The sequence below is a fragment of the Amblyomma americanum genome, chromosome 2 (genome assembly GCF_052857255.1).
Source record: "Amblyomma americanum isolate KBUSLIRL-KWMA chromosome 2, ASM5285725v1, whole genome shotgun sequence".
In the NCBI taxonomy this organism is placed as follows: domain Eukaryota; kingdom Metazoa; phylum Arthropoda; class Arachnida; order Ixodida; family Ixodidae; genus Amblyomma; species Amblyomma americanum.
Window position 1 is genome coordinate 167,161,699 of NC_135498.1, and position 18,508 is coordinate 167,180,206.

Genomic DNA, 18,508 nt, shown 5'->3' on the forward strand with positions numbered 1-18,508 from the left:
TTCTCGGTTCTTATTGTTTCGCCATCTTCTCGTTTAGACTATCCCAACCCGTGCCGAGGGCAGCACAGCCAGGCCGAGCTCGTGAAAGCAGTCACCGCCCGTCGTCTGTGCACGTTGCGCTGCGAAATTTAGTCATTAAGAGCTTTAGAATGTGTGCAATACGACTGACCTCTTTCACTGGCAGATTGATAATAAGATCGTGATTTTTCGGTGAAATTTGATTTTCCGCACTGCCTGATTTTTCGGTCGTTTTCGCGGTCCCTAGAGAGTCCGAAAAATCGGTCGTCGACTGTAGCACCTCGTGAGAGTTGAAAAACCGCACTGCAGTTCTTCACATATACTAGCATCCGTCTTGACAAAGGAGCTCACGAGACTGCAGTCACCGGAAAAGCATGCAGAGAACCACTTTTCGTTTTTTCACACCGCCGGGCTTGGGAGCTTATGGCTGCTACAAAGCTTTGCTGCCATATAAGCAAGCATTAATTCTGCAGATAATTTTCAAGCAGCAGCATCATTCCATTGCCCCTCTGCTGTCCCCTGCGTGAATGCAGAATGTGCTTGCCTAAAAACCAGTTGCAAAAATTCTGGTCTCCCACTTCTGAGTGCTATTCACGATGTGGCTAAAATTGGCTATGCCACTAACATTTACAGTAATGTTATGAAGGTGCAGGGTGCCGCAGTGGTGACTGTTATGCTGGGAATGTCAAGCAGCGGCTGCCATTATCTTTCTAAGTATGGTGGCGTGGACAGGAGGAATACCATACTCCGAAAAAAAATAATTCCGCGCAACGATAGATCAGAGCAACACGGAGTGTCCCGTACTTGAAGGAAAAGCCAAGAGACTGGGACCTGCACGAAGCGACACGCGCATCCATGCCAGTTCTGAAAATTTGTTAGTTGTAGGCTGTTGTGTATCGTGCCGTCCAAGAGAATTACGGTACAGAGTCGAACAAGCAGGAAACAGTGAGCTATAAATCTTACAAAAAAATGAACACCGTCCTGTCTTGAATGCAAGTCGAGTCCTCATGACCGCAGGTGGTTCCAGGCATTCTAGTGAAGGTGGCAGCGACGCTAGCGCTGCTGCTTGGCACAAACGCCCTCACTAGCCAAGTGCTTGGATGGGAGGACCGTGCTGCCTTCCTGGACGAAGAGCACAACACCACTGCCATGGTTCTCACCAATGCCGAGGACATCATTTAGTTCCTTTTCTTGCCTACTTTGTATGAATTTTTCACCTCTTTTGCAACTCCCCTTTGAATGGATAGTAATAAATCTGGAACATTGCCTTCCGGCTGCCGTTCGCACTGCTCTCCAAAAACATTGTTTACTTCTAATATGCTCAACGTTATACTTATGTCACTTGCCGCAACAATCAGAATTGTCGCCAGAAGCTCCAACACAGCATAAAGATTTTCCGGAGTTTATTTCAGAGAAAAATCGGCAGAAGTTTTTCAGCATTTATATCTGTTTCAAAAATCGATGTTCACACCGATTTACACTGATGGGTGATAGAAGCAAGGAGCACCAGTATTTTACGTAATTGTTAAGCACGCTACGCACAGTTGGTTGAAGTAGTATGCCTACTGATCTTGACGGAATGTTAAATATGCTTCTGTTGACAGCACTGACCTTAGAAAATGCTTCGACATTAGCACTTGAGATGTTAAAAGACGCTCGGAACAGGAGCTAGTCGAATGCGTGTAGATTCCAAAACGAACAAAGCGAATACACCAGGGAAATCAGTTTTCAACAAAGGTCAATAATTTGAACGTCGAGCTATGGGTCACCTGTGAACAAGTCGTAGTGGGTGTTCCGCAGGATGTTCGTGGGCAACTTGTCTGAGTACCTTATAGAATGCTGTACAAATACTGCAAGCTTAGATTCCTATGTGTCATTTATTATGTTCACAGGCTGTCCATGCGCCAGTGGCCTGCTGCTAGTCCCAGGTCCCACTCCTTTAGGAAAGCGACAGGTCGCACACCATAGAAGACACACCTCGTGTACCAGGTTATTTTCCGACCGGAGCACCTTCCTAACCATGAGTAACAACGCAGTGTCACGAGGGAAGTGATCTAATGGGGAAGGTGGGAGCTGTGCGGAAACAATCTTACGCTACCTATGACATCAATTCTCAGATTCAAGGCCGTCTTTCGGCTAATTAGCAAAAGAAATGTAAGCAAAATAAGGCGCTTGTTCAGTCCAGTTCAGTTTATTTATTTCTTGCTACAGAGAGCAGTGGGCCCCGGGAAAAAAAAGCCGTAGCTTGCCAAGCTCCCGAGGCCCACAACATCCAGCAACAGTGGCGCCATTGGTCACGTGCAAACAAGAAAGGCATACATCAACCTAAGGCATGATTCACAATCTGTGAATGAACAGCGGAAACACAAACTAAGCGCGAAAATGTAACATAAAGAACAAGTTTATATATAAAATTCAAAGCATGCACTGAAAGCATTATTGAAACATTCTATATGCGCAGAGATTATAGCAATTATTTGCACAGCAGTGAACACATTGACAACGCATAAAAGAAAAATTTTCGGCATACATGAATAAAGACAGCAGGACATTGGCGTGCTGACGGGTTACGATAAGCATTCAACGAGCCTGAATATTTCTACCGTATTCGTAAGAACCACAAACCATAAAAAAAATAGAATTATTTAGTGAAAGAACGCCCGGAGGTCAGCATTGCTGCATTTATTAATGACAATGCCTGCATCAAAGAGACGATTGAGTAGTGCGGGAAGATAATATCTAAGCATCAGTATCCCGTAGTTCGTGGCGTGTTAAGGGTGTAGTGCCGCAGACGGCGTAGCGGGTATGTAGGCACAAGGAGCTCAAGGTTAGCAATTTGAGATATTGTTGAAATTTTGTCCCGTGTTTCCTGTTTGTAGCGCAAGGACAGACGTATATCATAGAGACTAAATATTCTCGGCACGTTACTATTGTGAAAAAGGGCTGCGGAAGGATAATCGTAAGGTTGGTTAAAAATTCTTAAGGCCTTCTTTTGAAGGAGGTAAATATTTTGAAGAGTGGTCTTTGTAGCAGCTCCCCAAACTAGGTTGCAGTAATGCAAATGTGACATGAAGAGGGTTTCAAACAGCAGTTTAATTGAGGCAGAGAAAAAATGGCGATAACGTGATAGTACGCCAAATACACGAGTAACCGTAAGGCATATATGATCAATATGTGTATCCCAGAGCAGTCTTTCCGTAAACCAGATTCCTAATGTTTTAAAGGTGTTAGCAATTTCTATACTACTCGAGGCACAGCAGAGTTGTATGGAGAAACTTAATATTTTTTCCTTTCGGACGAAAGAACATTGCTTTCGTTTTCGAAACATTTATCTGTAGAACATTACAGTTTACCCAGTGGACAAGCGCTGAAAGCGTCCTATTTGCAAGGATAATGAGATCATCGAGGTTGTAACCACTGAAGAATATGCTTGTGTCATCCGCGTATATTATAAAGTATGCATTCGTATTAATAGTGGTAATATCATTGATGTATAAATTAAACAGAAGTGGACCTAAGATACTTCCTTGCGGGACGCCAGTTTTGATTTGAGTCATGCGCGAGGAGCATCCATTGATGTCGACATATTGATATCTGTGCGAAAGATAAGAACGAATTAGCTCTAGCACATGGCCCCTGATACCATATCTCTGAATTTTCGCAAGAGTCATGACTAATGCTGTCGAAGGCTTTTTTTAAGTCTATGAAAACCCCAAGTGTAATCTTTTTCAACGTTTTCTAAGATAAATTCTTTTTGGGCCACCAATGCAGTTTCAGTAGAAAATCCTTTCTGAAAACAGTGTTGAGATCGGGTAATAATAGTGTGGCGAGCCAGAAATTGGTGCAGGCGTTTAGCGACAACTTTTTCAAGACCTTTCAAAAGCACTGGTAGAAGGAATATTGGTCTATAGTTGGCGATATTATTGCGATCACCTGTTTTAGATACAGGCAGTACTCTAGCAACTTGCATCTTGGTGGGAAACGTACCAGTGCTAAGACATTGATTAAAGATATGAGTCAGTGAGGGTGAAATAATGTCTATAACATACTTAACAGCAGAAATTTGAAGTCCTTCCGCATCACGCGATGGGCTATTGTGTAGTTCCCTGAAGATTGACTGAACTTCTTCGTTGTCAACTCTAGTAAGAAAAACACTCTGAGTTGTTAGTCTATAGAAATTTGATCGCTTCCGGGTTATGTTGGGACCGCGAGTTATCAAGGAAGTAATCATTAAACGCATTAGCCAAGTCGAACCTACTCATCTCAACACCATTAACTGTTAAAGTATCTCAGAAGCTTTGGTAATACTTGAAGGGTTAATGATGTTGGAAAGCTGTTTCCACAATATATCCGTACGTCCACTACTACTCTCAAAGATGTCACTGTAGTAACAGTCCTTAGCAGTTCTAATATCACGGTTTAATTGGTTGCGATGAGCTTTGTACTGTGTCCAGTCATCAGGCTCTCTCGTTTTGATAAATTTCGAGTAAAGTTTGTTTTTTTACCTCGATGCGATGCAACACAGACGATGATATCCATGGCTTCCTAATTCTTCGTTTTGTTACCTTCGTAAGGGCGAAATTATTTTGATACAGAGCGATAAACTTCCGTAAAAAAGTGTGGTATGCGTTATTAGGACACATTATTGAACAAATGTCATGCCATGTCTCATTTTCTACTTCTCTGCGGAAGGTGTTCAGTCTATGCTCAGATATTATTTGCGGTAATAATTATTTGGCGGTTATGAGATAGATACGAAGGGAGCCAACCGCAGTCAGCCACTGGCACCAACGAAAGCATAGGAATATTGTTATTTTGTTGATCGATGCAAAATAATAATGTAATCATGGAAATAATTGGTTAGAAAGAAAAAATAACCACAAGCCGCTAGTGGGATCCAAACCCACAATGCAAAATTTGGAGTTCGTAGGCTCACGTTCTATGGGCGGCACATGGTTGCGTCTTCTACTTTCTACTCAACTATCTCGATGATTAAGTTATTTCACTTTCATCAACACCAAAAAAGACACCCTATGCTTTCCTTGATGTCACTGGCAGTTGGCACCCTTCGTATGAGAAACAAACAGGTGTCAAAAAATTCGGCACATTTTCGAAAAAAAAACCGCCGCTGCGCCTAAGCAATCGCGCCCGCGCGCGGTAAAATAAAACAAAATCAGCAGGGAAGGACCCCCAGAGAGTGCGTAGCTTTGTGCGTACTGCTGCTACTCAGCTCGCCGGCGCGGCGCCAAGGGACGCATGGCCGCGCGCGGCGTCGATTTCTCTATAATGTCGGAGAAGTTTCTGCTCGTTGTCGACGGAGAGGGCATGACCTTGACCGCACTAAAGTGATACCCTCTCCCCTTCGCTCTTGCGTCGATGACTCCGCGTGGCGAGAATGACAGATTTTTTCTGGACGGTGGTTTCTGCGCTCGACCAATGGGGTCGCACGCCCGGCGCGAGAAGGAGCTTGCACAGTTGACACTGCGTGTATGTGCGCGCCTGTATTGGCGCGAAGAACAAACAGACGCGGGCTGCGATTATAAATGCGGGGCTGCAACCACCCTCTGTTAGCCCGAGCTGCCGTTTAAGCTTCCGAGAAGCGCGCCCGCTAGACCCCCGGGAGAACACCACCGCCCAGCCACGGACCAGCGAGGCAACGTGCGCCAACCTGCGGATCGGCCCCGTCGTTCTCCTCAGGTCGCCGGACTGTCGCAGTGCCCGGTGAACAAATTGTGTTTTGTTTGTTTGCCTGTGTGTTAGTGCACTTTAGGTGCAAAGGTTCTGTTAAATTGTAATCTCTCTCGATTGTTACCTTGCATGAGTTGCCTTGTATTTGTAAACCACTTTGTATGTGCTGGTACGGGTGATAGTGAAATCCTTTGTATCGTCTCTTAGCTGTATAAACTTTGTTTTTGTTTTGTGAACCTTTGGCTCCCATCCATTCGCTGGCTTGCGACCGGGGACAGCTGCGCACCAAACGATGAACCCCCTTGTCACTTGGTAGCTGGTCTCCGGCTGAGCTTGCCACGCTGAGTCGAGGGCATCTCCTCTGTGACCGAGACCGGTACCCCCCCCACGCTCTAAGGGTGTCCGGGAGCACACGCAAAAGTGCGCGAAGTGGTGACATATTTTGGCGTCCGTGACAGGACGTTTGGTGTTTTGCAAGCGCAGAGAACGGAGAAAGAGTCGGAAGGAGTTTACGAAGAGGTCGTAAACGAGTGTTTAGCAGCAGAGCGATATTGCAAACACAGGCAGCACAAGCCATTGGCCCAATATTGGGATTGTGATGGCAAATGGTGGTCCTATGTAGGACCACCATCACCACTAGAAACCCAATATAGGCAATGCCTTTTTCCGACAGTTCCAATGATGGCCCTACATGTTCTATGTGTCCCCGATATGGGCAGTGTCGCTTAGTTACATCGCCAGTAATGGCCCAAGCTGGGCAGTATTTTCCCGATATGGGCATTGCCACTCGCATTTCCAATAATAGCCCCAGTTGGCCACTATGTCCCCCATAATGGCATTGCCACTCAGTTACATTCCCCGTAATGACCCCAGTTGGCCATTATTTTCCCCATATTGTCATTACCACTCAGTTACATTCCCAATAATGGCCCCGGATGGTCACTATTTTCCCTATATGCTTGCATCTGCAGTACAAATTGACAGTTTAAATTTTGCCCATAAATTAGCCACTTAGGTAGGAACTGCTATAGTTACTCTAAAAGTATAGCAAAGTAAAGCAATGCTATTATATTTCATTATCTTAAGTAAACATATCAGTGGTTATTGCTGAGCCTTTCACTGACATTTCTTCAGCAAAGCAAATGCAATACCTTATGTTGTGTGTTACACAACATAAAGCCATGGAGGTGCACGACTTTATCAAATATGTGTATGCCCAAGAAAATAATTTAGCCACTCTGCATACTATTGCCAGTGTCGACACACATGCAAAGGCTTGCATGTGACTGTTCACACCAAACGAACTGTTGCTATTGGAATGAAGTATACAACATCAGCGGTATGAGAGAAAATTTAGGAGTGTAGAGTTGAGAGCATTTCGTATTTTTCATATCTTTTATCGGCCTGTGCAATACAAAATTGTTACTTCACGCATTAGTATAGTCAGTTAGGTATAGTACCGGTTCATGGAATACAGCATGATGCTGATCGCATTGTCACTGGCATTCACAGAACACTACTGTCATAAATAAAATTATCCTGCAATCTAATTACTTATACAGTTTGGATATCTCATCACATGGCTTTATGCCTCACAGACCTCAACCTTTGTGCTATAGGGTTGAAGGAGTCTACATACTCCAGATAACTAACATCTACGAGATCAGATTTAAAGTACTTTAATTACCTTTCTCCATTTCTGTAGAATTTACTGCTTCTGAAATGGTCAGGAACAAATATGCTTGTAATACCCGCATAGTCCAAATACGAAAGCACAATAATTAAATTAGGATATACACTATCTTATACACAGAACAGATATTGATTTCTTGAAGCGGCTGAAGGTGACAGACAGCTACGGAAACGAGCTTTTGAAAACTGCAAATATAGAGGGTAGCAATTTGGACTAGCATAAGACCAGGCTATAGTTGCACACGACTGACATGGTACGACCCCTTTTCTTCCACTGGGCATAATATGTATGGCAATAACAATTATTTTTTTTTGAGCTGTACAATTCTTCACTTAGGCCATGCACCACACTTCAAAGCTGCGTTTAACTTTAGCGCTGTGCCAAATATTCACTTTTGTACTAAGCCTCAACTTTAAATGCAAGAGTGAAGTCACACTATTTCTAGGTGCAAAATTATAGTACGAGAACGCCTTCACCAGGATATTCTCTTTATTTTTCACTTTCAACACATAAAAAATCCTTCATTCAAACATCCTTAATTAAATAGTCAACCCAAGCCTGCTTCAGAACGTGCTAAACTTTACAGAGCGAGGTGACGCTATAGATATACATCATGGCAAAGGCCAGCTACTATTTGCACTTGCACTTGGCAGGCTAGAATGCATGTCCACAAACTTTTCTTCAGTCATATTTTGGCTTGTCTTTTGTGCCCCTCCTCTCTTTACTAAATTCTCGTTCATGGAATGTTGCAGTCATCGAAACATAAATAATAAATGGATTGTTGTTGTAGTGGGATGCTGGTACTGTTTGTTTTTTTTTTCAATAACCAGTGCCTAAATTAGATCAGGATGGTGCGTGTTAGGCAGGTATGAAGGCTGCGCATGTTTAAAAAAAGAAACGTACCCCTGAAGTTTTCAGTTTTCTGGAAAAGGAATACAACAAATATGCAAAGCAAATCGAGGAGGACGAGGAGGAGGAAAGGAAGACAGGTTAACCAGGGGGAGAAGGGGTTGAGGTGATAAAAAGATGAAGGAGAAAGCAAAACAATATGTATTATTAATGACGTGAGCTAGAAGCATAACCTATCGTTTCCTGTTGCAATAGTTCAAGTAATCTCAATGACCTGAACGGGTGTCCATAGGGCCGTCGATCATCTCACGACCAAGAAATTGTGGTGTAAAAGCAACTTACACTACCACATTAACTCCGACAACACATAGCCATTTCCTGCGTTCTCAAGATGAATGGTAGAAAATACACAATGAGCTCTCTAACTTTTTGCAGTGTGAAAAAACGACGGTAGGCATACCTGTATGCATAAGGAAGTGCACTCTCAGTTTTTACTGCAGCAAAAATGCTATCAAAGAAGGAACCTAAAAGGCTGATCTTTCAACCCTAAGATTAATGAGCCCAGAAAAAACTTGATACATGAAAAATAGCTATGCAAGTGCTCTCAGGAACAACTCATCTTTAAGCCCAAACAGAAAGTTCATGAAACAATTAAGGCATTTCATGTCTCGAAAGGAGGCAGCACAAGCATAAAAGCCCCTTAATTCCCACTGCACTCTCAGAATCAAAAATTTCTTGACTGCTCATGCATTAAGCGAGAGATCAAAGTAACTTTTCTTGTATTCTTATGTATTTATCCTTTTTTGTAATGCTTGGCTGCAAAGCCAAGTGTTTCACATACTCGGTTCCTTCTTCACCAAGTTTCTTATTGCAATAACCAGTTGTGAGTAGGCTTTATGTGCAAGTTTTTTTTTTTCATGTTTCGAAGAAGTGTGATTGTCTACCAACTTGCCTAGACTGCAACTCTGATCAAGCTATAAGTGTAAATGGAAATTATTCTCAGGCTTATAAGACTATTGCCAGGAGTTTGGCAACAAACCATTAATTGTTGACCAGCCACCATGTAGCCAGTTTACCACTGCATAAAATGCATGTAAAGGACTGGACTGGAAACACACTTGGCCCCTTTTATGCCCACAAACGGTGGATCCAATTCAGTCATTAAGGACAAAGAAGAATATGGCACCTCTGTGTGCCTCCTTTTGGCAAAGTGAAAACAACACGTACGGCACAAGCACCAGCTTTAAAGGGGCACGGAGGATATGACTTCAACCTATTGCTTTCTTATAATCGATACCATGGCTCTTGCTTTCTGTGCTGTTAGTTCTTGCCGAGAAAATCAGAATTTTAAATTTTTTCATCTCTCAATTCATAACAATACCAAAAAAAAACTGCTAACTACCATTTATAATTGAATGGCGCATCACCACAGATCCCCTAAAAGAACCCGTCTTTTTGAACTGCACTTTTCTTGCAAAAATCTCTACTGATGACAACAAATGTATCTAAATTTTTGCAACTTCAATTTTAAAGCGTTATGATGTGCAAGTAGCTTTTTTTGTTTTCAGATAGCAGTATTCCATCAGATTTGTCCTTGGCATCCCTTAAAGTAGCAGCAGCTTCGAATTTCTTGCTACAAACTTGATGCTCTATGGTACTTTTATTCAGTATAAATAGCCCAAGCCTCATGTCATGAGCAGACATATATATGGTTACACAGCTAGATTATTCAATTTCTTTTGAAATCAATATGTTAAATTACAGTGCTGAAAATATGATGTGTCTCGTGCTAAGTAACAAAATTCCGACTGCATTGAAACAAGTGTTTGAAGGGAGCTCCTTCCTAGAAACAGACCTACTTTCTGGTGTGGCTCGTGCCAAGTGTTGATGCACTTTCATCCTCAGCATATTTACAACATGGCTCATCTTAACAGCCTGAAATTAGGTGGCATGAGAAAAGAGCTGCACGGGACACAAACAATTAAGGGCACCCATCACAGCAGATGCCACTGCACTAGTGACAGAAATCCGTTTTTGCTGGCAGACACTAAGAAGCGGTGCACTGCTTAGAAACAAGTCATTTCAAACTTATTATTCGATGCAACAACTTTCCGTGCCATGAAGTGACTTCCAGAGGTGAGCATCCCTTCTCTCCTATGATGTTTGAACTCTAGGTTTGTCAAGTTAAATTTCCATACTACCTTTTTTGTAATCATGTCATTATTAATGCATCACTTACAAGCAGTTAAGCTGCATGCACTAGTCTTACCTAACATTTAACGTAAATGCGTGTTAATTCAGCCTTGCATTCTCAACATCTTTCTTTGCCCACTACTCTGCAGTGAGTTATATACTAACAAGTTGAGAGTATACTTTAAGGGGAACAAAAGGGTTCTGGAGTTTCTGGAGGCGCAGCAACGACCCTGCCAGTAAATTTGGGTGGCCCTGAAGAGGGCCATTATAGCTTCAAAGTTGATGTTCCCCAAAAGATGAAATTCCAAGTGCTTCAATGCAGAGTATGCAACGGTGGCTCAGTGGTTATGGTGCTTGGCTGCCGACTTGAAAGATGCAGATTCCATCCGGGCTGCAGCAGTCACATTTTGATGAGCATTAAATGCTAGAGGCCTTTGTACAGTGCGATATCAGTGCATGTTAACCCTTTGCGGCATGGCGTCTACGATTGTGCACGCGACTTTTCGCGATTTTTAGTGCGGCATCTAGCGCAGTTTCGTCCACAGGACTGATGCAAACGAGGCTTGAAATTCCCGCTTTAAATATAGCTAGCGCCACCTCTTGTTGAAAACGAGAATTGTTCACCCAAACAAGCAAAGAAGATGGACGCTGTCAGTGCACGTTAAAGATCCCCAGGTGGTCGAAATTATTCCGGAGCCCTCCACTACGGCACCTCCCTCTTCCTTTCTTCTTTCACTCCCTCATTTACCCTTCCCTTGCGGCGCGGTTCAGGTGTCCAACGATATATGAGACATATACTGCGCCATTTCCTTTCCCTCCAAAACCAATTATTATTAAGATGGACGCTGCCACGTTCAACGGTGCGCCAAGTGAGTGCTGTCAAGTTTTCATTGTCTTACGCACTGCAGTGCATTCGAGAATAATAATTTTTGACATGAATGTGTAAAGAAAGACATGTCGATCACTAGGAAATTAAAAATTTGTGCTACAGTATGCTCTGACATGTGAATTAGCTCCCCCCCCCCCCACGTGCGTGCCCATTTGTGCACGTCGTGCTTCAACTAGACTCGATCGCGAAATTGTTCGCAGCGCTTCCTGAGTGTCATATAAGCGCAATTCTTTTTATAGATATCCAGAACCATGGGAGGAGTCGATGCAAGCCTCCAAATTCAGTGGCTGACCGGCTTTTTACGTCAACTTTGAATAGAGATGTCTCTGATGCGGATCTATCTGACGATGAAGAAAATTAAATTGACCCTGTAGGAGCGGTGAGTAGAAAATTCGCTTTGATGCCTTCTGTATTGTAATATTCTTTAAATAATATTTCAGGTGAATGATGATGAGGACGTTCCGGTGGCTTCTAGCAATGAAGCCACGTGGTGCTTCCCCTCCTATGGATCCACTCAAGTACTTCGAATGCTATTTTACCAACTCTGGTTTTGAAGAACTGACAAAGTACACCAATGTCTATTATCTGCAAAAGACTGGTACCGAACTTTCTTGCACTCTTGAAGAAATCAACTTTTTTTGGAATACTAGCCTACATTGGAGTGCTGAAGTTTCCAAGAATTCGGATGTACTAGAACAATGGCACTCGCATCCCTGTAATCGCAGACTCGATGTCTGTGAACAGATTTTTTAAGATCAGGGCAGCTTTGCACATAACTGCCCAGAAAGAGCCCCAAGATCCATCGTCGATCGGCGGACAAATGTTGGAAAGTTAGGCCACTGCTTGACAGAATTAGGAAGCGCTGCCTTGAACTTGAGGTACTTGAGCAGAACAGTATTGACGAGAAGATGGCGCCATTCTCAGGGAGGGTACCAGCGAAACAAGTAATCAAAAGCAAACCAAACCCCGTTGCAGTAAAGATTTTTTTGCGGTGCAGCACCGATGGATTGGCCCATGACTTCGAAATTTATCAAGGAAAGGGCAGACATTGACCGTGAGTACTCATATCTCGGTCTGGGCGGTTGTGTTGTAATGAGACTTATTGAGACCTTTCCACGCCACCTAAACCTGAAGTTGTTTTTTGATAATTACTTTACGTCTGTTTTGCTCATTCGAGAACTAAAAATGCTGGGAATCCTTGCCACAGGCACAATACGTTCTAACAGGCATCTGGGATGCCAGTTGAAAGGAGAAAAGGAAATGAAAAACTGTGAACGTGGAGCAACAGACCTAAACGTGACCGAGGACGGTGATGTCGTGCTCATTAGGTGGAAAGACAATAACCTTGTGACGGTCGCTTCAACACAAGTTGGGTTGGGCGTCATGAAGCTTGCCAAGAGATGGAGCGCGGCAAAGAAGGAAACTATTCAGGTTGAGTGCCCTCAAGTGATTGTTGAGTACCACCGGCATATGGGTGGAGTCGATAAGTTGGACTTTGTTATGTCACTCTATCCCATCCGCACTAAAACAAAGAAATGGCCAGTACGGATGATTTCGCATATGCTTTCCTTTGCACTTGCAAACTCGTAGCTCGAGTATTTGAGAGATGCTGCAGCAGAAGGCCTCCCAAGGAAAAGCACAAAAGACATGCTGGAATTTCAAACAGACGTCGCACTCAGCCTTGTTCACTATAACAAAACAGAGGGGAAAAAGAGGCAGACCCAGCTCTGAGAGTAATCAAAATGCAGCAAGGCTACAACACAATGCTGAGCCTCTTCCGACCAACTCGGTACGGCTTGACGGAAGAGAACACTGGCCTCAGCACTTAGCCACGCACTTTTCGCGACGATGCAGGAGAGCAGGCTGCACATCAGTCTCGCGTGCGCTGCAGAAAGTGTGGTGTCTTGCTTGTCCGCAACTAACGATTGCTTCTTTGCATTTCACTCAAAATAGACACTTTCCTGTGACCTGAATGTCAGAAAATCAATATAACGTGTTATACTTTGTTCATTTTCACTTTTCTGATTAATAAAGGCTTTTTTGGTTTCTGACCCTAGGTGTCATTGAGTCACAGTGTGCACAAATGTGCACGCGACCTAATTTTTTAGTTTTGCAATTTTTTGAGCAATTGATAATAATTTTTTTATATATCAATGTAAAACTATACACACAAAAGGTTTCAAATTTTTCTCGACGCCAGAACATAATGTGACTGAAAGGGTTAAAGAACTGCAGGCGGTCGAAATTTCTGGAGCCCTCCACTATGGCGTCTGTCATAGCCTGAGTCGCTTTGGGAAGTTAAGCCCCATACAGCCAAATCCAAACCATGCAAAGGATGGTGATGTAGAAGTTGCTGTCTTCAGCACCAACACTTCAAGCAAGATTCTGCAATCTGCAGCTATCATAATACAGGCACATAATCCTTCAGGCACCACAGAAATGTAAAGCCTCACTGAACGTGAAGCAAAGGAAAAATGACATGCCCCCTCTTGTACTGAAGCTTTATACATCGAACTTTATTCTTGATGTACGAAAGGGGCCAGATTTTGGTTTCTTGACCAAGCTCACTGTAGCGACGCACGTCCAGCCTTGAGGAGTCAATTGGGACTCTAAAAAACTCTCTGCCATTTGGCAAGATGCCAGCTTTGGCATTGCCCCCCAGGAGATCAACAATGACTACAGCGCAGTTATCCACCAGAAAGCAGTCACCGACTTTCACGTCACCACCCACTTGTCCTGTAGAGAGCGGTGTGCACGCCCTCACCTCCGACATTCGTCGGCTGAGTTACGCCAGAGGCTTTGTTGTCGTCCGAAGCCTCTTCTTTACCTTTCCTAGGCAACTTTCAAATGGAAATGCACTGAACTCATCGACAGTGCCATGCTCCAGGCATTGCTCTGGCAAGTGTGCAAGGGTGTGCACATTGTACACGAGTTGTTTTTGTCCGTACAGCCTGCCAAATTCTTGCACAAAGTACCGCAGCAGGTCGGGAGCAAACTGGTTGAGGGCTCTGTGATGCTGAGGAGAGGCAAGTACCCTAACAGATACATGCAAATATAAAAATGCTTATAAAGCTCATCAGAAAGGATGTATTTCAGGAGAACAGGCCCCAGGTATAGTAAAAAAGTCCTGAACTCTGTGGCCTTCCATCTGTCGAGTTCTTCGGTGCTCCTCGGTTTCCTCTGAAAGTACTTTGGAAATGCAGTTGCTGCTTCTCGCAGCTGGTCGTTGAGTGCGCACCTGTCAGCCCGGCTCAGCCTGCAGCGTGCCCCTTGCATATCCAATTCCTAAGGAGCCGCCGCATAACCCCCAAACAGACTAAATGCATATACTCTGTAGGAAAGCATTTCACCATATCTACGTTCAAAGATGTAAATGGTGAAACACCAGTGTGATGGCGCCTATCCTTTTGCGAACGAAAAGAGGAGTCTGTTCGCTGTGGTGCATGCAGGTCAGGGAAAGTCATCCTGCTTTCCAGATAGTGCCCTTTTTGGCTGCAACGTTCACAGGCATGATAGCGTGTGTGGCCAGTGATTGCCTTCACGAAACTCCTTGCTGGAGCGTCACGATCACGGATTTTAAGCACACATTGACGTGCACCCCTTTCACCATCAGTCCGTTGCAACTAAGGTTGCGCACTTCATCAATGAAAGGCCTGAGGAATTCCTGGAGGCACGGAGGTTTCCCTGCACCGCAGTACGCACTGACCATAAATGGTTCAGATTTCTTGATGTTAATTACTCTGCACAGAATTGGCCAGAGTGCAGTCTGGCTACTCCTATGCAGAGGCAGCCCATCAATATTTCCGTGCAGCTCGACATTCTCAGGCGCTGGTCCTTGACCAACAGCATGCTGAATGCCCTCAGCAAGGCCAAAATGCACAAACGAGTCGCCGTGTTCTAGATTAGCTTTCCGCTCCGTCTGCATGATGGTCCTTGCATCTTTTGGGAGCTCTACAATCCCACGCCGACGGCAGAAGTCCAGCAAATCGTTGATGCAGGCGTGCATCAAATTGTGCTTGCTAGCTAACTCCTGCGCTGTCGAGAGATGGCGATAACAAAGCTCAGGAGACTCCTCATGAGGCTGGCTCATCATGAGGCTGGCCACGAGGTCTCATCGCTTGAGCTGCACGAGGTAGCAGTATCCTCACTAGAAAGGCTTTCAGCACAACTCTCGGACATATAAGCCTGCTCGTTGAGCTCACTCTGAACAGATGGTACCGGCGGGTCTGCAGGTAGCGACGAAATAGCTCGTCCGCTGCCACTAGCGCAAGCGCCGCCGGTGCAGGCTTCGTTTTTCGGCCGTTTGCTTGCTCCGGACGGTAGCGGGAGTGGATGGCGCTGACAACGTCCAAGGCTGCTTCGCCGCCCGTTCTCTTCCTCCCGGAGGATTTCAGATGCGTAGACGGTGGCCGTCGGATGCCGAGCTCTTCCAAAAGTTCCCTGTACTCTTTTTCGATGATACGGTACCTCCGCCACTTGCTCGTGACCTTCGTCTCCATGCTCATGACGGGCTTGGTGGCTGTACCATGAAGCAGACCACTAATCCGCTTCTGCTCATAATGCAGGTGCTCGCAGCAGTCGTCACACACGCGCTGCTTCCCGCCCTGGTTTCGGCTGGGGTGGAATGCGCGCCGTCAGACCTGCCTGGATACCCCTGCAGTGCTACGCATATCCGTTGTCTCAACGCCATCAGCGCTTCAAACCTGCCAGCGTCATCGCTGGAACCCTGGACACTTCCGGAACCTTGGACACACCCATCGTCATCGACGGCACCTGGCACACCGCGTATAAAAGAATGGCAATCACCGGCTGCGCTCTGTGGGCTTGGTGGCTGTACCATGAAGCAGACCACTAATCCGCTTCTGCTCATAATGCAGGTGCTCGCAGCAGTCGTCACAAACGCGCTGCTTCCCGCCCTGGTTTCGGCTGGGGTGGAATGCGCGCCGTCAGACCTGTCTGGATACCCCTGCAGTGCTACGCATATCCGTTGTCTCAACGCCATCAGCGCTTCAAACCTGCCAGCGTCATCGCTGGAACCCTGGACACTTCCGTAACCTTGGACACACCCATCGTCATCGACGGCACCTGGCACACCGTGTATAAAAGAGTGGCAATCACCGGCTGCGCTCTGTGGGCTTGGTGGCTGTACCATGAAGCAGACCACTAATCCGCTTCTGCTCATAATGCAGGTGCTCGCGGCAGTCGTCACACACGCGCTGCTTCCCGCCCTGGTTTCGGCTGGGGTGGAATGCGCGCCGTGAGACCTGCCTGGATACCCCTGCAGTGATACGCATATCCGTTGTCTCAACGCCATCAGCGCTTCAAACCTGCCAGCGTCATCGCTGGAACCCTGGACACTTCCGGAACCTTGGACACACCCATCGTCATCGAAGGCACCTGGCACACCGTGTATAAATGAGCGGCAATCACCGGCTGCGCTTTGTGGGCTTGGTGGCTGTACCATGAAGCAGACCACTAATCCGCTTCTGCTCATAATGCAGGTCAGTAACCCATACGCCTTATTTGCTAAGAAAACTAGTAATTACTGCCTGGTGCAGCTTCCGAGCCCACAGTGTTGTGTCGATGTTGCTATTGAATGTTTAGAAACGATTCACATCTTGCTACTATTGTCCGGGGACATAGAAACAAATCCGGGACCTGCCAGTGCAGAGGCAGTACTTGCTGAATTGAAGAAGTTGTCCTCAGGCCAGGCTACAATAATTAGTGACGTCCAAGACATCAAAAACAAGTTAACAACTACAGATAAAACCATTACAGATCTAATTCAGAGGATTGCCGATTTAGAGAGCCACTACCAGAACCTGGCTACTTTGAAAACAGATGTCGAATGTATGCAATGCAACACAGAAAAGGCTACTCAACTGGTGCGGGATCTGGAAGCCCGATTTGATGACGCCGAAAACCGCTCACGAAGATGCAATCTGATTTTTTACGGTCCTACACCATCCGAGTCATTTGCCGATTCCGAAGAAGTCATAATCCGCCACTGCTCCGATCAGCTCGATTTGTCGTTAGATAGTAAAAATATCGAACGTGCACACCGTCTTGGGCGTCACAACACAGAACGCCAGCGTCCCATAATTGTAAAGTTTGCGTCTTTTAAGACTAAACAAATGATCCTCTCAAATGGCCCCAAACTAAGATACTGATTTCAGCATTGGTGAAGATTTCTCCCGCCGAGTCCAAAATATAAGAAAGCAACTTGTCGCGTTTGCCAAATCAAAGACAACTAAATTTTCTTTGCGGTACAAAACCCTCCGTATAGACACCAAACGCTATTTTTTTTATGAGTCTGGGCAAACAGTAAAAGAAATCTTCTAGCCACCACGGCGATGCAAGTCGGCACTACACCGTTCCCAAACATGTCCTCGTCCTAATCTTACGTTTTCGGCAATCTTTACCAATATACGCAGTTTTATCCCGAAGCGAGAGCTCGTGTCAAACCTGGTGTTATCATCTGATAGCAACTTGCTTATATTAACTCAAACGTGGCTAACAAATGACATTAGTGATCGCGAGGTGCTTGCTGATCTGCCTAATTTTTCTCTCTTTCGTTCAGATCGTAAAAACGCACGTGGTGGTGGTGTTCTGATTGCGGCAAGCAACCACTTATCATGCACTGCTTTATACATTTCATCCGACCTTGAATTAATTTGGCTTATCTGGCGATCCGCACCACATTCCGTGCTGCTGGGTTTCTGCTACAGGCCGCCACACAAAACTCCCCATTTTTGCCGCCAGCTGAACGCAACATTGTCTAAATTAACCTCGCGGTATCCCAACGCTCACGTTCTCCTCTTCGGGTATTTTAATTACCCGACTATTAACTGGCATAACCCGGTGCACTCCATAGATAATCGAGCGGATACAAGAGAATTTCTTGATATCTGTTCGAATTTTAATCTTGCCCAACTTGTACTAGAACCTACGCGTGTAGTAAACGACACTGGAAATATTTTAGATTTAGTATTTACAAGCCATCCTGAAAGTTTCTCCTCCATGACTTGCGGGAAATTAGTGACCATAAAGTCATCCACACAGTCTTTAATTTCAAACCAATTCCTCGCCACAGTCCGGGAAAGACAATCCGGCTGTACGATAAAGGCAACTATGAAGCAATAAATAGCGAGCTGCACGCCTTCTTTCCATCTTTTAAC

General features: G+C 45.0%; 1 pseudogene; it reads left to right on the forward strand.

The window, feature by feature from the left end:
• The first annotated feature begins 15,954 nt into the window (after nucleotides 1-15,954).
• Nucleotides 15,955-17,672, forward strand: LOC144120218 (uncharacterized; annotated as a pseudogene).
• The last annotated feature ends 836 nt before the right edge of the window (nucleotides 17,673-18,508 follow it).